The 11,989-nt window shown below is 36.3% G+C and overlaps 1 pseudogene; it reads right to left on the bottom strand.

Annotated features, from left to right (window-relative positions):
- Positions 1 to 1,087: 1,087 nt before the first annotated feature.
- LOC126504558 (60S ribosomal protein L37-like) lies at positions 1,088 to 1,383 on the bottom strand (annotated as a pseudogene).
- Between the last annotated feature and the right edge of the window lie 10,606 nt (positions 1,384 to 11,989).

Genomic DNA, 11,989 nt, shown 5'->3' with positions numbered 1-11,989 from the left:
GTTGTATATTTTACATAGGTAGGATAAAAAAATGAATGTGATACAGAATGACATACAAATGCAATTTTTGGGGGAAGAAAAAGTAGAGTCAGTTCCTCAAAGAGTAGTGCAGCTAACACGTGCATGGAAAGCTGATATTCCAGATTCTAACCTGCCAGGAAGTTGAGAATGCATCTGAGAAGCATCAACTCTATCAGTGACTACTCTTCTATAAAACTGAATTTTATAGTGTTTTTCCACATAATTATACATTATATAAGTTTTGATGAATAAAGTTTTAAAAGTAATCCAGACTTCAATACCTCTTATGAATTTATTGTTATAATTATCATAAAATTCTGCATCTTGAAATGTTAAAGCATCTATAAAACGATCCCCATCAATAAAATATATCTCTCTATCACTTATAAATGTTTACTCATAATTATATGTAATTCCTTCATATTTATCCTCTTCCCAACAGCAGGGCATCATAAATTCTAGTTACATTACTATAGATTACCTTTCATTTCATGTAAAGTTGTGTCTAATGACTTTAATGTTTCCTTATGTTTTTCATGCAGCCAGATTGTTCATTCCCTCATCTACCTAAATTATCTTAGTAATATGGGACTTATTGCTTTAGTTTCTCAGGAGTAATCTATTGTAAAATATAACCTAACCTGTCAATTACTCCCAGTTGATAATCAAGCGGCTTGTTCCAGGATTGATGATAATAAATGGTACGGTGTGGAATTTCATGTCTAGATGTATATATGAGCACTATTTACTGAACTGAATCTCTCATAATTTAAACATTGCGTTATATCTTTCAACTTCTCGGGATATGGATAACCTTAGATACAGAACAGAACACTTTGGAGCAAATTAAACTAAAGTTATTAGCATAATCCCTATAATTATTATCTGTTAAAGACAAATAATTTAATACATATAATAATTATAGCCCATGCAAAAATTCTGCAAAAACAGCCATCTATCTCTAAGCCAATCAAATATCCTCCAAAGAAATGTATTTAGAAACGCCAAAATCTTTTTTTTTTAAATTTTTAAATTTTGGAACATTTATTTTATGACAGATTGAAATCCTCAAGATGAACTGGATGCTGCAACAGCTGCCCTCTTGGGTTTAGGGGTTGTCCCTTCACGGAATCCATGCCTGAATCTTCGGTAGACAATTTTTAGGTGCCTCATCCGCCCAGTCCCTGTAGTGTTTCATCTCTTAGCCTTGTCACTCCAGTTATACTTTCTCTTGCGCTTGGCAGGGTAGCCGCATTTGCCCTAGGTAGACTTCTGAAAGTGGCAGGCCTTAGAGCCACAGCGGCGGCACAACGTGTGCGTCTTGTTGCGACGGTTTCCGAAGGATGAGGTTTCTTTCGTCATCTTGCTTCTGCTGCCGAGGCCAAAGAGACCGAAAGAGCAAGTTCTATCTTCTTAATTATCTTAAATNNNATATTTAGGTACACTCCATGTTTCCTTATTTTGTTCTTGTTTTGTTATGGGGTCCATGACCAACAAATATGGCAAACATATTCTAGTTTCCCTAGAGTATTAGGTGTGCACGGAGAAATTGGGTTTAGTATTTTGTGTGTTCTTAATTTGAAACCTTTGAATAATTCACTGGGAGTCATCCCATCTCAGTCTTACCTCACAATGTGTGTGTGATTTGGGAAAGCTGAAAATTCTTCTGCATTTCAGTGTCAGCATTATAAAGTAGAGAAACCATTGTTTCTCTCTGCGGTTCTAGATATGCTTTTTCAATGAGGCACACATGCAGTAATTAATGCCATCTTAAACACTCGAAATGCAATATATTAAGCTGCTATATTAATAAAATGGAGATTCTATAAGTAAATGTAAAATTTTTTTCTAATATATTGCTTCAAATAAACATTTTATATAGCCTTCATTTTATATTTCCTTTATGGTATGTGGTAAACCATTCTAAAATTACATTTTTGAATGGTGTATTGAAAATCTTAATGCTATAAGGGAAATATATATAGTAGGATTCATCTATAACAGTTTATTATGTGTCTAAAACTATAATAGTAGGACTCTTGATAGATATTTTTGATATTTGAAGAAAATTTTATTTCAATGTTTCATTAAATATGTGCTAAATTAAAAGTCTTTGTATTTAATCTCCTTGGTTTTGAGTCATTAAACACAGATAACATGCAGGGAGGCAAACAGACTGATAAAGAGATGATGATACAGATATAAATACATGCAAATACATGCATTCATATACACTTACATACATATATACAGACAGACAGATGATAGATGATAATTTGAAGATAGAACAAACAAAACAAATAAAATAAAACTAAGTCAAATGTCTTGGTTAGTAAAAGTGTTCTCATTGAATTTCTTGATGTATGCTCACCTTTAAAAGCCAGCCACCAGAGTAAGAAAGAGAGAAAAGACACAGTTAAAGGAATGGTGTTTGATTAATGAAAAATTGAGTAAGAAATTGGATGTTTAACTTTTTAATGATGAATCTCATGTTTTAATCATGGTAAAAATGCACATTCCAATGACATTATAGATGAAGGCATTGAAAGAGAGAATGCACTTTATTTAGTGAAAGTGTTTCAAATGGAAATGTCTAATATTCTTTTTCACATAGGTAATTTTTACTTAGAAAGACCTTTGTAAAAATGTACTTTGTCACTTTTAATTAATAGAACATTAAAAAAAAATAGTTCTCTTGAGCAAGTAGCTATAAGAATTTGTAGTGTTTTATTGTGTTTTCAGAATTCAGATTTGGTTAGTCTATTATATTTAATTTGATTTTGGCTTAGATTTGGTATTGCAGAAAACATATGACACTGTTTTAAAAAGTAAGTTGCGGTAGTAGCATTTATGCAACCTACTAAATGTTAGATTTTCTATGGTCAAATAGCCCAAAATCCATTTTGTGAAGAATTTTAAATGTTTACAGGTATTGGATACCTCAAGTTTGTTCCTCTAGATTTCCATGAACATGATGCTAAAATCTACCCTGTAGTACAGTATAGAGTGAGTGCAGTAAGAACATACTTATTTCATGACAGCTGGAGTCTGAAACAAAAGTGGTAGAATCAAAAGCAGTAGTAGGTCTTATTTGTAAGACCTGCCAACATGATGTTAAATATCTCCTTTTCAGCTACTGTTTACATCCCATTTAATTGGTCTAAAAACATCAAATTCACACTTTCTTCTCTTTTTATAATTTTTTTAAAAAGACAATAAACTACCTTTCTTCATTTTTCATACCAATCCCAGTTCCCACTCCCTCCTCTCCTCCCATTTCCTCCAACTACCCCCACCCCACCCCCATTAACTCCTCAGAGAGGGTAAGGCACATTGCTTAGGGGAAGGTCTGAGGCCCTCCTTACTATATCTAGGCTGAGCAAGGTATTCATCCTAAGATAACGGGTTCCCAAATAGCCAGTACAAGCAGTAGGGATAAAACAGGAGCCAATGCCAGTGGCCCCTCTGTCTGTCCCATACAAATTCAAAGGGGCTAGTTTGGGTCTACGCTTGTTCCTTCCCTATCCAGCTGGGGTTGGTGAGCTCCCATTAGCTCAGGTAAACTGTTTCTGTGGTGTCCACATAATGGTCTTAACCTCTTTGCTCATATTCTCAATCCTTCCAATCTCTGGACTTTGGGAGCTCAGCCCAGTGCACCACTGTGTGGTCTCTGCCTCTGCTTCTATCAGTTGCTGGATGAAGGTTTTATGGTGACATTTAAGATAGTCATCAGTCTGACTACAGGGTAAGGCCAGTTCAGGCACCCTTTCAACTATTGCTTAGGGTCTTATATGGGTCATCCTTGTAGATTCCTGGCAGTCTCTTTAGTGCCAGATTTCTTGCAAGCCCCGTAATGGTTCCCTCAATCAAAATATCTCTTTATTTGCACCATCACTCTCTCCTTCCTCCATCTCGACTATCCCATTCCCTCAAGTTCTCTTCCCCCTTCTTCTCCCCTCTTCTTCCTCTTCTCTCCCCCCTTATCTCCCCAAACCCCATGCGCCCAATTGTGTCAGAAGATTTTTATCTATTTCACCTTTCCTGGTAGAACAATGTATGTTTTTCTTAGGGTTCACCTTGTTACTTGGCTTGTCTAGGATCATGGGCTATAGACTTTTTATCCTTTGCTTTCCAGCTAGTATCCACTTATAAGAAGTCAGTGGACACAAGCAGCTGATGAATATCTGATTAGTAAAAATCAGTGGTAGGGATGACAAAAAAGGGTTTTTCATAAATCAAGGTGTCTTGACCCATGGCAGAAAGTACTTACTCTTGAGTAAGGGGCATTCTTTTCAAAAACCATGGAGAATTGGAGAGAGAATACAGCAGAGACTGAACTTGCTTTTCTGACTGCCCATACCCAAATAAACACAAAACAGCTATATAAATTACAGCAATGCTTGGCCAATAGATTAGGTGTCTTTCTAGATAGCCCTTACATCTTAAATTAACACATTTCTATTAATCTGTGTATTGCAACTAGACTATAGTTTACCAGTCCTGGCATGTTATACCTTTGGCAGCTACATGATGTATCCTTGACTCCGTCTACTCTCTATATATCTCTGTTTCAGTTTCCAACCTTGCTTGACTCTACTAAGCCATTGGCCAAAACAGCTTTATTCATTCACTAATGATAATAAAATATATTTATATCCTACAGATCCAATATAGAGATAAAGGAAAAGTCTGTTCAAGAATGCAGTGGGGTTGACAACCTCAGTGTTCTCAAGTTGGTCATTGGATAAAAAGGGAGAAGGTATTTTCTTGACTGACAGACAACTGCTACTGGGCATCAGCACTTGTGGCCCAAACAGCTAAGAAAACCCAAAACCTTTTCAAGCTCTCTATAGATGATGTTCACCAATATGTTATCTGCCTTCAAATAGAAAAGATAAGAAGCCCACGGCACAAAGTACTTGAGATTCGGCTTCCACATGAGAAACAACCCACTACGAAAAATCAGGATGTGTCTAAACTTTAGCATAGTCTAAACTTTTAACCAAGAGAATAAAGGAAGCCAAAAAAAAAAAAAAAAAAAAAAAAAAAAAAAAAAAAAAAAAAAAAAAAAAAAAAAAAAAAAACACACAGGGCCCAAAATACGGAGACTGTTCTTGCTGAGAGCTTGTAATTAAAGTCTGAGTTCAATCAAATTTAAATTTCCAAGGGTAACGGCTAGTTGATAAGATATTAAAAAGAACTTTAAAAAGCAACAACATCTAAGAACTAAAAACTACTGCAAAGTAGTTCTCACTTTTCTTTAGAATAGGAGTTTCAACAGATGCATTTAAAGTCAAATCAAAAATAGTTTAATTACACATAGGTAAAAAGTCATACAGGTGTCAAAAATCAACAACTCAACTAAAGTATGGAATAGTGACATAAAATCCCAAGAGTGTATCCTACTTGAAACAAGTTGACAACTCTGACCCTCTATTATGAGCACCACTTTGCCTAAATTCGTTCTCTGTTATATCATTTAATCAAGGGCTATTGATTCTTCCTTCAACTTGATTGTCTAATCACAGTTTCCCCATTTCCATGACTAAGAATTAGCTTTCTCATTACTTCAAACATGACTCACTAATAAGACATAATGGTATAACAGAGACCATGAATGAAACTTTAACTAGAATTCTGATTTCAACTTCATCACTAACTACTTTAGTGCATCCAAATTTAGCTGCTGCTACAAAATTTTGATTAATGATTCCTACCCCTCAGAACAGAGTAAAAATCAAAGTGATAAAATAAACGCATATAAATATGATCAGTGGAATGCAGTGTGTGTAATATCTGGTGCTATCAGAATACTTTTGCTTATTTTAATTCAAAAGCACACACACACACACACACACATATTTTGGAAATTCAGTCACAGCTCCATTGACCAACTGTGACGGACCACTTGGCCCAAGGGGTAGAATTAGAGAAGAAGGTATGTTACTAAAATACACCAATATGAGTTCAGGGCAGGTAGAAGGTCCCTGTTTTAGTCTGTGTAGGAGATGGCAGAACCAGGGCATATAGCTTTCCCAATGTCTTTAGGCAATGAGGTCACAGTGGCATCAGTAGCAGAAAGCTGGTTCCCCAGCAAGAACAGTGGAGCAGTTGGTGATGCAACACTGATTTTGCAACACAGATTTCTCCTGTCTTGGATTCATTGTGCATGAGCTTTGATATTAATAAAAGGTAACACAATCCCCAGACACACACACACACGCACACACACACACACACACACACGGAGGGGGGAGAAGAGAGAGAGAGAGAGAGAGAGAGAGAGAGAGAGAGAGAGAGAGAGAGAGAGAGAGAGAGAGAGAGAAGATTGTTTATAATTCTCCTTGTGAGGAATGTTCTAGACAATGTGTAAGCCTGTGATACTTACGGTCTTTCAGGATTCTTTCACTACCTCTTTAAATACAACTATGCCATTCCTCAAAGTTAATTCTTCCAGAAAATTTGAATGAGTGTTTTCATAAAAAAAATAGGAGGGCATATCATGGATTTAATAATTGGGTGTTGAAAGTATTACTATTTATTGTTATATTAAGGGATATACAGATAATGGTTATTTTGAACATTAAAATTAAAAAAAATGATGATTGTGAGGTTATTTGTTGGCTAGATAACTTACTCAGGGTTTTCTGGAGAAAATTTAAGCAAATGTGTATAGGTATAGTGCTTGTTTGTGCTATAATATACATACTTGTGTATTAATAAAGATATTTGTTATAAAGAATTGGTTTATAGAACAAATCATGAAGACCTGCTAGAGATTTCAATAAGCTAGAAAAAGAGAATAATTGGTGTAATTCTACACTGAATCCAAAGGTCTAAGAAGATGAAATGCCCATGGTTAGATTTTTATTCAAATTCTGGCTTTAGATAAAGGAAAGCTATGATTTGTGCCTCTTTTCTAAGAAAGTTAAAACTAGAGATGATTTTCTCTCACACCAAACTTCATCCTGGGAATTTTGGAATGCTTGACCTATTTAACAACTTTAACTCTCTCTCTCTGTTTAAATGAAAAGTCACTAAGAAACTATCACTAACAATTATATTTTTTTCTTTTCTCCACATCATGTTTATAGCTGCCCTCATTCATTCATACCTTCATTCATACTATTTTTGTATGCCCATTGCCTTAAGCAAACTTCTGAGTCATGGTTCTTTGGTGTGATGTAATCCTTTATTCCTAAAGTATCTGATCCATTAATGCTCCGATCTGAGTTGCATCACGATCATTTTATGCGCTCTAATTTCGATAGTGTGATAGTGCTACAGGGCAATAGAAAGGATCTCCTGGTTAACGAACATATTTGGTTTTCATTCTGTAAAGTTACAGTGTTGCTTCCCCTTGGTGGGGAGGATTATTCTCCCCAACCAGCAAAGCATTTATTTTTTCTTTATTCATTCTGGAGCAGGAGTAACCCACAGTGGCTGGGCAGTCTTCATTTTTAGTTCAATTGCCTCTCTGTTGTCTCCATAGGGAAACATTCCTTCTCTAAAAACTAAATCCTTAAGAAAATAACACCTAATACAGTGGAAAATGAACTGTAAAGCTTGTTAATTTATTGGTATAATTTTTGTTGAGTTGTGCAGGGCCATTTATTCTTGTTTTCTGGAATTATGTATTGTTTAGTGAGAAATGCTCCCGACCATGAGGTTCATGTACTTGAATCCACTTTTTACAAGTCAGTGGCAATGTTTAGAAAAAATATGGAAGCCCTGGAAGTTGGTACCTTGATTGGACTTTGCCATTTCATTACTTGGCCCTGCTTCCTGTTCTCTCTATCTCTTCCACTTTGATAATGAAAATGTGATCAGCTAAGTTCCTAATCACATTGCCATTCGCTCTTCTTCTTGCTGTGCCTGTCTTAACATAGTAGACTATATTCTTCTGGAATTGTTAATCTACCTAAATACTTTCTTCCCTGAGACAGTTCATGTCAGGGTAGTCTCTCACAGCAACACAACTCATCTGACATACTGTGAAATTATGTTAAATAATAGACTTGGGTTTAAACAACATGAACTGATTAGAAAATCTCTGAAGGCTGAGAAGGCTCTGGCTGATTCACATTTGTATAAGCTTGTTTTTCTCCTGTTTTCAGAGATTTATTTTACCATGCCATGGTGTAATGAAGTGAGAGCAATCTCACTTTCTTCCTGGTTACTAAAATATCACTGTTCTTTAATAATGGCACAACTATTATTTCTTCCCAATGCATCCTTCTAATTGGTTACACTGGAGTTATTCTTCAACATATAACTATATTATCAGAAACAATTCAGTTGATAATATAAGGGGACAGTGAAGAAGTGAAAAAAAAAACTCAAAACATTTCTAGGATTCTTATTTAAGGAAGACAAGAAAGAAAGTGATTTAGAGTCCAAAATCTTGCAAGCAAGAACTAATTAATGAGGAAGATAGATATGTAGAAAAGGTAGGAAGAAGTAGAACATATAGTAATTTTTATACCATCATGTCTCTAATATAAATAGATTTCATGTAATGCCTCATTTATCTCTATTTCAAGAATTTCTACTAGAAAATAATCACTTTCTATGCTGACCATATGAAATTGACCTTAGGTACAAATTTAAGACAAATTTAATATGTCCGATGAAAAATATGTAGTGAACTGATAATGAAATAATCTTTGAGGTACTACACTACTACAAACAAAGTGAGAATCAGTGTTGATAAACATTACTATTGAAAATGCCTAAGTAAATTATATTTACCTAAATATTTATTTAAATAAAGTAAGAGATCCAAATTATATGATAACATCAAATGCATGTAAGTCTACAAAATATCTTTAAAACATCCAAAACAGAACTACTTTAATATTAAAGAAGTGGAAATATATGAAAGCACAAGAAGGCTTTTCTTTATCTTACAGGCCATGAAATATTTGAGAAAGGCTTTTTTTCTGTCCTGTAGGCCCTGAGTTACAAGCTCTGAGATAATTTTGGCCCAACATGAAGATAGATTTGAGGTACCCTGGTCTTTTTATAGATAATCCCAGGCCAACTTGGGTTACAGAGTGCGACTTCAAAATGAAGGAAAAAAAGGAAAGGAAGGAGATAGGGAGGGAATGAGGAAGGAAGGAGAGAAAGAAGAAAGGAAAGAGACAGAAAGGCAGAAAAAGAAAGAAAAAATTCAATAAAATAACTTATAATAATCAGGACTTTTAAACTTCCAAATTCTGAAAATGAATGATATTCTCACTGGTTACTGAGCATAAATGTGTTAAGGAATGGTAAATGTTAGTTTCTGGAGAAAGGAAGAGTAAGGGAGAAAATGATATTTTTGTGTTTCTGTTAAAAGAAAGATAATTGATAATTTTTTGTTAAAAATTTTCATGATTTATTGGATCTATACATGTTCAGGTATATATTCATAAAAGTATGTTTATAGGCAACCAGAAGAGTGATTGTTGATGGAGGTGGGTCTTGTAATAATAAAGAAACTGCCTCGGCCCTCATAGGACAGAAAATTAGGTAGGCGGAGTAGACAGAAGAGAATGCTGGGAAAAAGAAGCTTAGTCGAGGAGTCGTCGTGATTCTCCTGTGCCAGACAGACGCAGGTTAAGATCCTCCCTGGTAAGCCAGCTCGTGGGCTACATAGAATATTAGAAATGGGTTAGAACAATATGTAAGAGCTAGCCAATAAGAGGCTCCAGATAATGGGCCAGGCAGTGTTTGAAAGGATACAGTTTCCGTGTAATTATTTCTGGGCATAAGCTAGCCATGCGGGCGGCCGGGTGCCGGGGACGCAGCCCCACCGCTCTTATTTCAACAGATGGCGCCCAGACGTGATGGGCTAAATCCACTTAAAAACCTGAGAAGGCTTAAAAATAAGGGAGAGAGAGTTTAACACAGATTTTTGCTCTTTGTTGGTGGCTTGCTGTAGAGAAATTTCCTGATTCAGCAACAGCAGCAGAAAAAAAGCTGCGTCATTTTAAAGCGTGGCTTCCTGGAGCTGTGCTGCCAGCGTGAACTCTGGTTTTAAAGCATTTCAAGGCTTTTATGGGACTGGATGTTTGTGTTCCCGCTTGGGATCGGAGGAGAGTGCTCTGAGACTGTGCAGATGGCTCAGCGGTCCCCGCCTGCACCTGGGCAGAAGGCAGAATCAGGCTTAGGCAGGCAGAAGAGCATGGCGGATTCCTGCCGCCATACAGAGATGCGTTTTCAGACTGCACAGTGCTCTGCGTGTCAGATTTGGCTGTAACTTGGATGAAAAGAGTTTCTGTGCTGCACACTCAGTCTCAGAATTAAACTGCTGATTGCGGCTCCAATGTGGACTGCTGTGTGCCTGGAACTGTGAATGGTTCAGGGGCACCAAATGGATCTGAGGCAGGAGCGGCTGCTCCATGCTGAACTGTGCTGACCTCAGGCAGGAACTACCATAATTGCCATAATAACAGCACAGTTAAGGTTTAGACTGGGCAGGACACAGGCAGTACCGTATTACCTGTACATGGTGCAACTTAAGTTTTTAAGAAGTGCTTAACATTTTAAGAAATGCTCCTGGATAGTAAAAAAATTACAGATTCACAATAAAACAGATTCAGACACTGTTGGATGAATGTACGTAGGCTTGGGAGAGAGAAGAAAAAGAATATAAAGAATAAAGTTAATGTCTTAAAAAGAAAAAGGGTAAAGTCTTTAAAGAGACAGAGTACAGAAGTACAGATAGTTATAGATTAAGAGAAATAAAGAAAAATAAGCCACGTAAAAATGGAAAATTCACAGAGAGTCTGGATTATGTACATTGTGTTTTCTTTAAAATTTTTGACTGTGAAGGAGCTAAGTACAGAGAGACATTTCATTATATGGGCTGCCAAGCTAAACCAAAATGGATATAATGAGGGTATTATGATTTCAGAATTTGGGTCTAAGGATATGATGCTTTGGAGAGGGTCTTCTTTTGTTTTTGCAGAGGATGAGACCCTGTGGATTGCATCTATTCCGATTTGGTATGATAGACCACGCCCTCCTGAAAGGTTGCTGTGAACACCCTCAAAAAATTGCTTCGCTCAATTGCCAACTGAGATGAAACTAGCACACAGGTTATATCATGAACGACCTAATTAACGACGCCCCTATTCAGCAGGAAGCAGTTTGGAGAGAAAAAACTACGCCCATGTTCCCAAATATTGTTTATAAATGTTCTTTTACATTTAAAGGGGGATATGATATAGATATGAATAATTTGCATTGGTATGGATTTTAAGGTCAATTTTGTTATATGTATATGTATTTTTGATCTTGATTAAGGTATTGTGATTGTGTAGTTCATTTAAAAATGTAATGTATAATTAGGAAATATAGGTTGTTAATGGATAATCATCGCTAATAGTTAAGCTTGTAGTCATGTTAATTAGATTTTCTAGATATATAGAGATATATTTCAGTTAGATAGGCATTCTTCATATCTTTCAAAGACTGCAGAATATGGCATTTAAAATATTTTAATAACTTAGGACTTTTCATGACAAGGAGACACGTCTGCTCCTGGCAGCACCAGCTACTTCAAGAGGAAGATGGGCATCGAAGAGGATCCTTATGGAGTTGGATAGTCATTTGGGCAAGAAACTGCTCTTGCCTGGACTGTTGCATAAACTGGACACAGAGAACCCTCAGAGAGAGGACTGCTGAACTTGCCTAAAGGTGAGATGGTCTTTCGGGGTTCCTGATTCATGAAAGAGTCTGCGAGACATTCTGCAGGACACAGCAGAAAATGACTGAACTGTCTTTGAAATTTCCTGCTTCATGGAAATGTCTCTGGATACCATGGGCCTGTAGGCCGAAGATGGATGCCCCAACGGTACAGAGGAACTTTGGGTGACTGTCCAGGCAGCGAGATGTCTCTGTCATTTCTAGAGTTTTCTTATTTCTTGTTCACTTAAGTATTATTATATCTTTCTGGAGTCTTTGATGGAGTTGAAGAATG

The sequence above is a fragment of the Alexandromys fortis genome, unplaced genomic scaffold (genome assembly GCF_014885135.2).
Source record: "Alexandromys fortis isolate MF-2015 unplaced genomic scaffold, M_Fortis_MF-2015_v1.1 scaffold_12, whole genome shotgun sequence".
Lineage (NCBI taxonomy): Eukaryota > Metazoa > Chordata > Mammalia > Rodentia > Cricetidae > Alexandromys > Alexandromys fortis.
The sequence above is the reverse complement of the archived record's forward strand: the minus strand, read 5'-3'. Positions and strand labels throughout refer to the sequence as shown.